Source organism: Pristiophorus japonicus, chromosome 14 (assembly GCF_044704955.1).
Source record: "Pristiophorus japonicus isolate sPriJap1 chromosome 14, sPriJap1.hap1, whole genome shotgun sequence".
Classification (NCBI taxonomy): Eukaryota; Metazoa; Chordata; class Chondrichthyes; family Pristiophoridae; genus Pristiophorus; species Pristiophorus japonicus.
This window is the reverse complement of record NC_091990.1, coordinates 12,700,745-12,713,289: the sequence shown is the minus strand read 5'-3', so window position 1 is coordinate 12,713,289 and position 12,545 is coordinate 12,700,745. Positions and strand designations below refer to the sequence as shown.

Here is a 12,545-nt window from a genome sequence, read left to right as displayed (position 1 = left end):
GGGGGGAGTGGGCGGGGAAAGTGGGCAGGGAAGGTGGGTGGGGACAGTGGGCAGGGAGAGTGGGCAGGGAGAGTGGGCGGGGACAGTGGGTGGGGACAGTGGGCAGGGAGAGTGGGTGGGGACAGTGGGCAGGGAGAGTGGGCAGGGAGAGTGGGCAGGGGAATGGGCGGGGGGAGTGGGCGGCACTCATCACCCGATATTCCGTTCAATTATTCGATTGAAATTAATATCTTGTGGGCCTACAACTGGCGGACGATACCGCCCATTCTGTGCTGCCGCCGTAGATGGGTTTCTACTCCAATGGATCTCACAATATCCTGTAAAATACTTAAAGAGCCATCTACGAGATGCACTGCAGCAACTCGCCATGGCTTCTTCGACAGGACCTCCCAAACCTGCGACCTCTACCACCTGGAAGGACACGGGGCGGCAGGCGTGTGGGAACACCATCATCTCCACATTCCCCTCCAAGTTACACACCATCCTGACTTAGAAATATATCGCCATTCCTTCATCATCGCTGGGTCAAAATTCTGCAACTCCCTGCCAGTGGGAGTACTTTCATCACACGGACTGCAACGGTTCAAGAAGGCGGCTCACCACCACCTTCTCAAGGGCAATTAGGGATGGGCAATAAATGCCGACCTTGGCAGCGACGCCCACATCCCGTGAGTTAAAAAAATACTTGCAATGAGTCCAACAATGCAATAAAAATGTAAAGCGCCTGATTTCCTTCTAATGGGAGTAGCCAAGAACTCCTTGTTTATTTTTCTTTCTTATTTTAGGTCTCCAGTATCATACACTATTCCCTCGCTGAAAGATTCCTTCTCCTAGTGTCACTCTGGAAACATCCACTCCAAGGTTTGTAAAAGTGGCCTGGCTTGATTTTGGCTCCAATTCTCCAAATCTTGGAACGATTTAACTTTTTCACTTTTCTCTTCCTCCTACAATCTACAAACTTTAAAACTCCATCCACTTATTCACTACTTAGTGACTTCACTAACCATCCGTAAGACAAAGGTCCTCCACCAGCCTGTCCTCGCCGCACAGCACTGCCCCCCAGACATCAAGATCCACGGCGCGGCCCTGGACAACGTGGACCATTTCCCATACCTCGGGAGCCTCTTATCAACAAGAGCAGACATTGATGACGAGATTCAACACCTCCTCCAGTGCGCCAGTGCAGCCTTCGGCCGCCTTCGGAAAAGAGTGTTCGAAGACCAGGCCCTCAAATCTACCACCAAGCTCATGGTCTACAGGGCTGTAGTAATACCCACTCTCCTATATGGATCAGAGACATGGACCATGTACAGTAGACACCTCAAGTCGCTGGAGAAATACCACCAACGATGTCGCCGCAAGATCCTACAAATCCCCTGGGAGGACAGAGTCACCAACATTAGTATCCTCGACCAGGTCAACAACCCCAGCATTGAAGCACTGACCACACTTGATCAGCTCTGCTGGGCAGGCCACATTGTCCGCATGTCAGACACAAGACTCCCAAAGCAAGCGCTCTACTCAGAACTCCTTCACGGCAAACGAGCCCCAGGTGGGCAGAGGAAACGTTACAAGGACACCCTCAAAGCCTCCCTGATAAAGTGCAACATCCCCACCGACATCTGGGAGTCCCTGGCCAAAGACCGGCCTAAGTGGAGTCAGTGCATCCGGGAGGGCGTTGAGCATCTCGAGTCTTATTGCCGAGAGCATGCAGAAATCAAGCGCAGGTAGTGGAAGGAGCGTGCGGCAAACCTGTCCCACCCACCTTTTCCCTCAACAACTATCTGTCCCACCTGTGGCTCTCGTATTGGACTGTTCAGCCTCCGAAGGACTCATTTTAAATGGAAGCAAATCTCGATTCCGAGGGACTGCCTGTTATTTTCTATTTAAAAACCTTGATGAAAGACCAAGGCTCACAGGATAAGACACCATCAAGCTTAAAATGATGATCATTTTAAGCTTGATGGTGTCTTATCCTGTGAGCCTTGGCCTTTCATCAAGGTTTTTAAATAGAAAATAACACCCTCTTTTTACACCTTCCTCTGACAGTCTGCTTGGGGTAAGGATCTCGCCATGTGGAGAATTGTGACCTTGACTTGACATCCTACAAGCAGCATGCTCACCACTGAACTAGCTCATTATGAGTATAGCTTAAAAGAAAGAAAGACTTGCATTTATATAGCACCTTTCACGACCACTGGACGTCTCAAAGTGCTTTACAGCCAATGAAGTACTTTTGGAGTGTGGTCACTGTGGGACATTATATAAGAGCAAAATATTACCTTCTTGAGTTCTTGAGCATCCCCAATTTTAATTGCTCCACCATTGGCAACCGTGCCTTCAGCTGCTTAGGCTCCAAGGTCTGGAATTCCCTCCCTAAGCCTCTCGGTCACTCTACCCCTCTTTCCTCTGGAACGCACTGCCTGAAAGGGTGATGGAGGCAGATTCAATCGTGGCTTTTGAAAGGGAATTAGATAAGCACCTGAAGGAAAATAAGTCTGCAGGCTACGGGGAAAGGGCGGGGGAGTGGGACTGGCTGAAGTGCTCTTGCAGAGAGCCGGCACGGGCTCGACGGGCCGAATGGGCTCCTTCTGTGGCTGTAACCATTCTATGATTCTAAGGTGCTCCTTAAAACCTACCCCTTTGACCAAGCTTTTGGGCATCTGCCCCTAATTTCTCCTTATGTGGCTCGGTGTCAAAAGTTGTTTTATAACGCTCCTGTGAAGCGCTTTGCGATCTTTTACTACATTAATGGCGGTGTATACATGCAAGTCGCTGTCTAGTTAAAGATATTTGAGATACTATTTAGATTAAAATAAAACGAATAGCAAATTTAAACAATATTTTCAGACGACCACTCTGTAGTTATCACCAAACATGTTTTTCAAATTCTTAGATTTCTTCCTATATTTTCTTTTACAAAATCAAATTCAGCTTAAAGATGACAGATGCAGCAAAATACGTGGAGAGAAATATGAAATCCCAAGTGCAGATTAGTGCTGATTTGGGGGACTGAGTGATAAAACGATCGCAGTGCTCCAAGGGGTTGTGCAGGTTGGGGAATCTGTTGAGACTGGGCTGCTTTGCACGTGCTACACAAACAGTGCAGTGCAAGGGAAGGCGCACCTCTTCAAACTCTGGCTGGCTATTGACAAGTCTTAGCCGTGCAAAATGACGAACCGTTCACCGTCAACATATTGAAAAATAGTTAACTGTAAGTACGAAACGGACGAACATAAACAGAACATTATGATTTAGTCCCGCCTTATTTAATATATGTGCAGCGGGACAAAGTCAAGATCTTACCGGGTCTTGGAAGAGCCTCACTCGTGCTTCATGTAAGATTCAGAAAATGCAAAAATAAAGCGCGGACTGTTGTTAAGAATAGCCAGTGGGGATGAGGTTGACCTTAGAGACAGATTGGTTTACATCACCAGCTGTTAACTGATACTTCACATCTATGGCACTTCGATTGGATCATAAGTCAAAATAATTTGTGTGCCACGCTTCAGATTGAATATTTGACTGAATAAATAAATGAATGAATATTAGCACAACTTCTATTTTTAATTGGGACGTGTCCTTTGGGGAACAGTTCATTTTCATCAGTTATGCAGTAGTTACATTTAAAACACACTGCAGGGAAACATTTCTAATCTTGCTCTCAGTTTAAATTGTAACTGTTGCACTTTTTAATGTTTGAGTTCAGCAAGGTGAAGGTATGAAGAATGGAAAACTTTACAACCAACATAAAGTATGACCAGGTAAAGCCTGGCAGACCAAATGCTGCGTCACAAATCCCCTACTCTGCCTACCAGACGCACCAATGTCAGTGTCTTCGATCAGGCCAACATCCCCTGCACTGAAGCACTGACCACACTCGATCAGCTCCGTTGGGCGGGCCACATTGTCCGCATGCCTGACACAAGACTCCCAAAGCAAGCGCTCTACTCGGAACTCCTACACGACAGGTGGGCAGAGGAAACATTTCAAAAACACCCTCAAAACCTTCTTGATAAAGTGCAACATCCCCCACCGACACCTGGGAGTCCCTGGCCAAAGACCGCCCTAAGTGGAGGAAGAGCATCCGGGAGGGCGCTGAGCACCTCGAGTCTCGTCGCCGAGAGCGTGCAGAAAACAAGCGCAGGCAGCAGAAGGAGCGTGCGGCAAACCAGACTCCCCACCCACCCTTTCCCTCAACCACTGTCTGTCCCACCTCTGACAGAGACTGTAATTCCCGTATTGGACTGTACAGTCACCTGAGAACTCACTTTTAGAGTGGAAGCAAGTCTTCCTCGATTTCGAGGGACTGCCTATGATGACTCTGCCCAACCTCAAGCACCTCTCAGTACCTCAGAATGAATCTATCCGTTTCTCACAGTAGCTGTCACTATCGCCCCGGTGAGTGAGATTGTTAATTTAGTGCTAACTTGTGAACATTCTGGTCACCACATTACAGGAAAGATGTGATTGCACTAGAGAGGGTACAAAGGAGATTTACGAGGATGTTGCCAGGACTGGAAAATTTTAGCTCTGAGGAAAGATTGGATGGGCTGGGATTGTTTTCTTTGGAACAGAGGAGGCTGAGGGGAGACTTGATTGAGGTGTATAAAATTATGAGGGGCCTAGATAGAATGGATAGGAAGGACCTATTTCCCCTAGCAGAGAGGACAATAACCAGGGGGCATAGATTTAAAGTAATTGGTAGAAGGATTGGAGGGGAGTTGAGGAGAATTTTTTTCACCCAGAGGGTGGTGAGAGTTTAGAACGCACTACCTGAAAGGGTGGTAGAGGCAGAAACCCTCAGCGCATTTAAAAACGACTTGGATATGCACTTGAAGTGCCGTAACCTACAGGGCTATGGACCAAGAGTTGGAAAGTGGGATTAGGCTGGATAGCTCGTTTACAGCCAGCACAGACACGATGGGCTGAATGATCTCCTTCTACACTGCAAATGTCTATGATTCTATTTCTATAATTATTGTGCTATGGGCTCCTGCGTAGTTGGAAGTGGGTTGAAATTGGATAAACTCATTTTAGGTTGCATTTCATCGTCGTCTAAGAGGGGCGTTGAATCCTGATGTTGAAGGCTAATGCACCAATCCTCTGTGCCATCCCTATATGCATAAAAAATCAATAATTGAAATGGTGACCTGTTATACTATCCATGCTAACGCTGTCTTTCCCAGAACTTCAAAATTGTGCTTTCCTTATGTCTCTCAGTCTTCCTTTCCTACTCAGATCTTCAGAACCCAAGTTCAGCATCACCCTACCACCAACAACAACACCTTGCATTTATATAGCACCTTTAATGTAGTACAATGTGTCAAGGTGCTTCACAGGAGGGTAATCAGGCAAAATTTGACACCAAGCCAAAGAAGGAGACATTAGGACATGTGTCCAAATGCCTGGTCAATGATTTTATGCAGCGTCTTAAAAGAGAGGAGCGAGATGGAGACACAAAGAGGTGAAGGGAGGGAATTCCAGAGATTAGACATTAGAAGGCACGGCCACCAAAGGCCGGCGAAGGAAGTTGGGAATGCTCAAGAGGCCAGAGTTTGAGGAACGCAGAGATCTCGGAGGGTTGTGGGGCTGGAGGAGGTTAGAGATAAAGAGGGGCGAGGCCATGGAGGGACGACAACTTGATTTACCTCAACATCGCTCCTACTTTTTGCAATGTTGCTAATGTCCTTCACTATGGCTCATGGTTCCAAGTGTGCAATGATTTGGAGGTGAGTGACTGGGTGACATCAAAACCCAGGTCGCCGTTTGGAGCATGGGCAGGAACATCAGCAGGACCCAGGTACAGTCGGGGAGCGGGAAGGTTGGGCCAGATGTGCTGCGAGTGACTGAGGCGGAGGAGCGATGAGAGATCGTGGCTGGGATTCGGTGAATGTTTGATGTGGAGGTGCAGTAAGAGATCGTGGCAGAGGTGCGGCCAATGTTTTTGTGGCGGAGGAGCGACGAGAGATCGTGGCGGAGATGCGGGGAATGTTTGTGGCAGAGGAGCGGTGAGGGATTATGGCGGAGGTGCGGCGAATGTTTGTGGCGGAGGAGCGGCGAGAGATCGTGGCTGAGATGTAGCAAATGAGGGTACGGGGCCCAGAAGAGCCGAGGGCCCAGGGACAGCACGGGCCAGCCCACACTGCGATATGTGTGTGCACTCGGTCCGTGCAGCAGAGCAGGTCTCCAGTCGCCCTGGTTAACCCTTGCCACTGGATAAAGGCCTAGTTCTGTCGAGCCCGTGTGGTGGCTGGTGTGCAACGGTCACCACACGTTAAAAAAATCCACGCACAGGCATCTTCCACCCTTCAACTGGAGTTCAGGGCTGGAACATCGGGTCCTTCATTGAAACATCTGTGAACTCATGTGGAAGCAAGTCATCCTCGCTCGAGGGACTGCCTATGATGGTGATGGCCATGCCTCTTTATCTAGCTTTCACAATACAAAAGATACGTTATTGGCCAACATTTACTTTCTGACGTCTTATCCCTAATTATGAACATGAAGTATATAAAAACAAAATCCACTCATTGTTAATAAAAGAATTCCAGCAAATTTCTCTGATAACCAGGCACACAATCCACAAAAATACAATTTCTGAATGTCTGGAACTGATCCAGTATTGAGTTTATTAAATTTGACGTTTTCATGGCTAGTGACCTTCACATTATTTTGCAATCTAACTGTTTTACGCTTAATCACTGGAAAAATAAAAAGGAGAGTGATTGAAGCGACCTTGAAAAAACACAAATGAAAATAGAGTTGTTTGTGAAAGTGCTCTGCTGATATCGTGGCCTGGCAATGACACTGATAATCTCTCACTCTGTTACATCTCTTACTCACAGAATGTGCTTAAATAGTTTGACATATTTCCTGGCTGAGAAACGCTATATTTGCTCAGTATAAATCAGTGCAATTCATTGTTTTATGAGACTGCAAGCATTTAAAAAATAAATAAAACATTCCTTCTGCCTGGTGCTTCGATACGCCACCTCTTAAAAGTATCCAGATGGGAAACTGATTGAGAGCAAACATCTCAAAACCGTTTAGCGATGAGTTAATTTCCCTCGCAGATTGAGGTTGGTGTGGAGAAGTGATCGGAGCAGCCAATGTCGCCTGGCTGTAGACCAGCCCCAGGGGTCAAGGCCTTAGGGTTTGAGCCAAGCTCAGTGTAACACTGTGACCCAGGGTTAGAGTGGCCAGGTAGGCAAGCCCAGAGATTCTGCCCAGCTCAGCCACTGGGCTGAAACCACCTAGACATTGGCTTGGAGAAAATGCCCTCTCACAGGTGCCCTGCAAAGGCCAGGCAGACGGGAGTGGCTGTGGATGGCGGTGGGGATCTGATTGAGGCTTTGGGCGCTGTGTTGCTGGAGCTCGGCGATCTGAGCAAACGTACCATCGGCATCTACCGGGAGACCGAGGCCCAGACCGCCTCCCTGAACCGGCGCTTTGTTCTGCTCAAAACCAAAGTCAACAAACTGCAGGCTGGCAGTTCCCGGCTGAGCACCAGAGATGCAATCGCCCGTAAGTACAATGACAGAAACATAGAAGCATAGAAAATAGGTGCAGGAGTAGGCCATTCGGCCCTTCGAGCCTGCACCACCATTCAAAAGGCAGGCATGGCAGTGTGTCAGGTCGGCCTGCAGGACAGTGCCTGTCTGGGGGGGGGCAGCTGCCCTCGACCTTCAACCCACCCAGGCAATAAATCGCAGCAATAAAAACAGCAAGTGCTGGACCTCTCAGCGGGTCAGGGTCTGTGGGGAGAGAAACAGTTAGCGTGAGATTTCCAGCAGTTGCTGTTTTATTTCAGATCCCCAGTATTTTGCTTTGTATAAATAGCAGTTGCTGGGCCAATCATTTGTGCTCAACGCTTCCGGTAATGTCCCCCCCAACCCCCCATCACTCTCTCTCTCCCTATCCGTGTAATGTGCCCTCTCTTTCTCTACCCCTCCCTCTCTCTCTCTCTCTCTATCAGTGTAATGTACCGTCTCTCTCTCTCTCTCTCCCTCAGTGTAATGTGCTCTCTCTCTCTCTATCAGTGTAATGTGCTCTCTCTCTCTCCCTCAGTGTAATGTGCACTCTCTCTCTCTCCCTCAGTGTAATGTGCTCTCTCTCTCTCTCACTCACTCTCTCATTCTCTCCCTCAGTGTAATGTGCTCTATCTCTCTCTCCCTATTAGTGTAATGTACCCTCTCTCTTTCTCTCTCCCTCAGTGTAATGTGCTCCCTCTCTCTCTCTCCCCCTCAGTGTAATGTGCCCTCTCTCAGTGTAATGTGCTCTCTCTCTCTCTTTTTCTCTCAGTGTAATGTACCCTCTCTCTCTCCCTCTCTCTTTCTCTCTATCAGTGTAATGTGCTCTCTCTCTCTCTCTCTCTCTCTATCAGTATAATGTGCTCTCTCTCTCTCTCCTGATCAGTGTAATGTACCCTCTCTCTCTCTCTCTCTCTCCCTCAGTGTAATATGCTCTCTCTCTCTCTCTCACTCTCACTCACTCTCTCCCTCTCTCCCTCAGTGTAATGTGCTCTATCTCTCTCTCTCCCTATTAGTGTAATGTACCCTCTCTCTCTCCCTCAGTGTAATGTGCTCTCTCTCTCTCTTTCTCTCTCTATCAGTGTAATGTGCTCTCATAAGAACATAAGAATTAGGAACAGGAGTAGGCCATCTAGCCCCTCGAGCCTGCTCCGCCATTCAACAAGATCATGGCTGATCTGGCCGTGGACTCAACTCCACTTACCCGCCCGCTCCCTGTAACCCTTAATTCCCTTATTGGTTAAAAATCTATTTATCTGTGACTTGAATACATTCAATGAGCTAGCCTCAACTGCTTCCTTGGGCAGAGAATTCCACAGATTCACAACCCTCTGGGAGAAGAAATTCCTTCTCAACTTGGTTTTAAATTGGCTCCCCCGTATTTTGAGGCTGTGCCCCCTAGTTCTAGTCTCCCCGACCAGTGGAAACAACCTCTCTGCCTCTATCTTGCCTATCCCTTTCATTATTTTAAATATTTCTATAAGATCACCCCTCATCCTTCCGAATTCCAACAAGTAAAGACCCAGTCTACTCAATCTATCATCATAAGGTAACCCCCTCATCTCCGGAATCAGCCTAGTGAATCGTCTCTGTACCCCCTCCAAAGCTAGTATATCCTTTCTTAAGTAAGGTGACCAAAACTGCACGCAGTACTCCAGGTGCGGCCTCACCAATACCCTGTACAGTTGCAGCAGGACTTCCCTGCTTTTGTACTCCATCCCTCTCGCAATGAAGGCCAACATTCCATTCGCCTTCCTGATTACCTGCTGCACCTGCAAACTAACTTTTTGGGATTCGTGCACAAGGATACCTCCACGGCCGAGGTTTCATGTGGCGGTCGGAAGAGAGGGCTGTGGCTGGTGAGGTGACCAGGGTCAGGGACCTGCTTGATGGCAGAGGAGTGGGCTGGATGGCGCCAGACACGCTGGCGCGGCGCCTAAACTCTGCCAACGTCCGCCACGCGGCCGATGCCATCGAGTCGCTAAAAACAGCTCTGGGCCCTGACTCCGTTAGGTGCATCGAGGAGGCTCAAGCACGTGGGGAGATCCCGTCCGAACTGACCCCCGTCCGGACGGAATTCCTCATCGGCGCCAAACCCCGGAACCTCCCTCGGGGGCCGGTGCCTCACAACTTGAGCCGCCTCGGGGAAATCCCCTCCGTGCCTTTCAGTTCCGCGCGGAGGGGTTTCCTGTACGGGCTGCTCCTGCACACCCTCAACTTTGCCATCCTCGCCGGCCGTCCGGACACGCCATGGCGTACCATCTTGCCGTCCGGAGGAGGCGGGGGTCCCCGATGGAGGGCACTCTACGCAGGGGTCCTCCCACTATTCATCGGGGACTTGGCCTGGAGGGTGGTGCACGGAGCAGTGCCGTGCAACAAATTTTTAAGCCGGTTCACGGACTCCCAGGCCGCCTGCAATTTCTGCGGTCTGGAGGAGTCCGTGTTCCATGTTTTTATTGAGTGCACGAGGTTGCAGCCCCTGTTCCATTATTTGAAGGGGCTGCTCCTGAAATTCTGGCTGCACTTCAGTCCCACTCTCCTGATCTTTGGGCACCCTGTGCGGAGGGGAGCGGGTAGGTCCGAAGGCCTCCTCGTAGGACTGCTCCTGGGCACGGCCAAGGGTGCCATCAGCCGGTCCAGGCAGCGGGCAGTCGAGGGGGTCGTTCAACCTGACTGCCTGCCTCTCTTCCGCTCTTACATCCGGTCCAGGGTGTCCTTGGAGATGGAGCACGCGGTGTCCACCGGTACGCTCGCGGCCTTCCGCGAGAGGTGGGCACCGGAGGGACTGGAGTGCATCATCACGCCCGGCAACCAAATTTTAATTTGATTTTACGTTTTTAAGTTTAATTTGTTTTAATTGCCGGTGCTTTTAGTGTCCCCCTTCCCTTTTATAGGGGGCACTGGGGAAAATTGTGATTTTAGTGCCCAAAAAAAAAAAAAAAAAGAAAAACACAAAAAAATACAAAAAAAAGGGGGGGAAAAAAAAGGGCCTTGTAAATGTCTGGAGTGTCACCCAGGTCGGGTGGCACCGTTTAATGTTTTATGTTTTGCAGGTGAACTCCAAAAAGAGTTTCAGGCACAAGGACCCCCAGGTCCCTCTGCACCGCAGCATGTTGTAATTTCGCCCCATTCAAATAATATTCCCTTTTACTTTTTTTTCCTAAGGTGGATGACCTCACACTTTCCGACATTGTATTCCATTTGCCAAACCTTAGCCCATTCGCTTAAGCTATCTAAATCTCTTTGCAGCCTCTCTGTGTCCTCTACACAACCCGCTTTCCCACTAATCTTTGTGTCATCTGCAAATTTTGTTACACTACACTCTGTCCCCTCTTCCAGGTCATCTATGTATATTGTAAACAGTTGTGGTCCCAGCACCGATCCCTGTGGCACAGCACTAACCACCGATTTCCAACCCGAAAAGGACCCATTTATCCCGACTCTCTGCTTTCTGTTAGCCAGCCATTTCTCTACCCATGCTAACACATTTCCTTCAGTGTAAGGTGCTCTCTCTCTCTTTCTCTCTGCCTCAGTGTAATGTGCTCTCTCTCTCTCTCACTCTCACTCTCTCACTTTCTCCTTCAGTGTAATGTGCCCTCTCTCTCTCTTTCTTGCTCTATCAGTGTAATGTGCTCTCTCTCTCTCCCTCAGTGTAATGTGTTCTCTTTCTCTCTCTCCCCTTATCAGTGTAATGTGCTGTCTCTCCCTCTGTCTGTCTCTTCCTCCCTCAGTGTAATGTGCTCTCTCTCACTCTCTCTCGCTATCAGTGTAATGTGCCCTCTCTCTCGCTCTCTCTCTCCCTTTCTCTCTCTCTGTGTAATGTGCTCTCTCTCTCTCTCTTTCTCTCTCTCTCCCTATCAGTATAATATGCCCTCTGTCTCGCTATCAGTGTAATGAGCCCTCTCTCTTTCTCTCTCTATCAGTGTAATGTGCTCTCTCTCTCTCTCTTTCTCTCTCTCTCCCTCTCTCTCTATCAGTGTAATGTGCTCTCTCTCCCTCTCTCTCTCCCTCTCTCTCTCCCTATCAGTGTAATGTGCCCTCTGTCTCGCTATCAGTGTAATTGTCATGTATTCAACCAGCATTGTAACCCATGTATAAACTGACCTAAGTTGTACACCGTGAGAACACTGACCACTAGGTGGGAGACACTCCTAACCTGGACCTTCAGGTATAAAAGGGGAAGCTCCACCCACCTTCATCACTTGAGTGCTAAGGAATAAAGGACAGGTCACAGACTGACCTGCTCTCAAGCATGGGCCTCGTGTGCATTTATACTGTGTAGTAAGGACGTATTAATGGCGACAAGAAACTGGGATTTAAAGCATGCGAGCATGGCCACTAGCAGAACAGACGAGAGGTACTGTGTTAAGGAATGGTTGGGACAGAGATTCAACATTGTTAAAGCAGCACACAGTTCTCCAGGCAGACAAGGGCAGTCAAGCATGCCCCAACATGTAGTCAAACCCAGAGGGGGAGTTCGACAGAGACAATGGCAAGCTGAACAGCGATTCACGCCATTGCAAGGGACAATGCGGCCAGTAATGGGGCCATCAACACCTGTTAATGGTGCACTCAAGGACAAGGGACCTTTTGTTTCAAACCGCAACTCATGTTGGAGGCGTGGAGGCATACATTCAGCCGGAGTTTGCAGAGATGAGCAAAATACCTGCAGAAATTGCAGAAATGGACACTGGGGGAAATCGCTGGAAGCTGAAGTTCAGCGAGTTCATGTGGAGCACGTATACAGTTCATACACCAGGACGCCACCGATAATGATGAAAGTGCTCCTCAATGGCATCCCAGTATCAATGGAGTTAGACACAGGGGCCAGCCAGTCCCTGGTGGGTATCAAACAGTTCGAAAAGTTGTGGGCATCCAAGGCCAGGAGGCCAAAATTATCACCGATTGACGCACAGCTACGGACTTACACAAAGCAGATCATTCCGGTGCTAGGCAGCCCAAGGTATCGTGACCCACAAAGATTCGGAGAACAGGTTGCCACTCTGGATTGTC

At 48.9% G+C, this 12,545-nt stretch overlaps 1 protein-coding gene across 2 annotated transcripts in view; it reads right to left on the bottom strand.

Moving 5' to 3' along the window:
• sync (syncoilin, intermediate filament protein) overlaps positions 1–3,396 on the bottom strand; it is a 62,982-nt gene extending 59,586 nt beyond the window's left edge. For both annotated transcript variants that reach the window (XM_070898887.1, XM_070898885.1), the window contains exon 1: positions 3,307–3,396. The gene's annotated coding sequence lies outside the window, so the exon portion shown is untranslated. The remainder of the gene's footprint in view (positions 1–3,306) is intronic.
• Between the last annotated feature and the right edge of the window lie 9,149 nt (positions 3,397–12,545).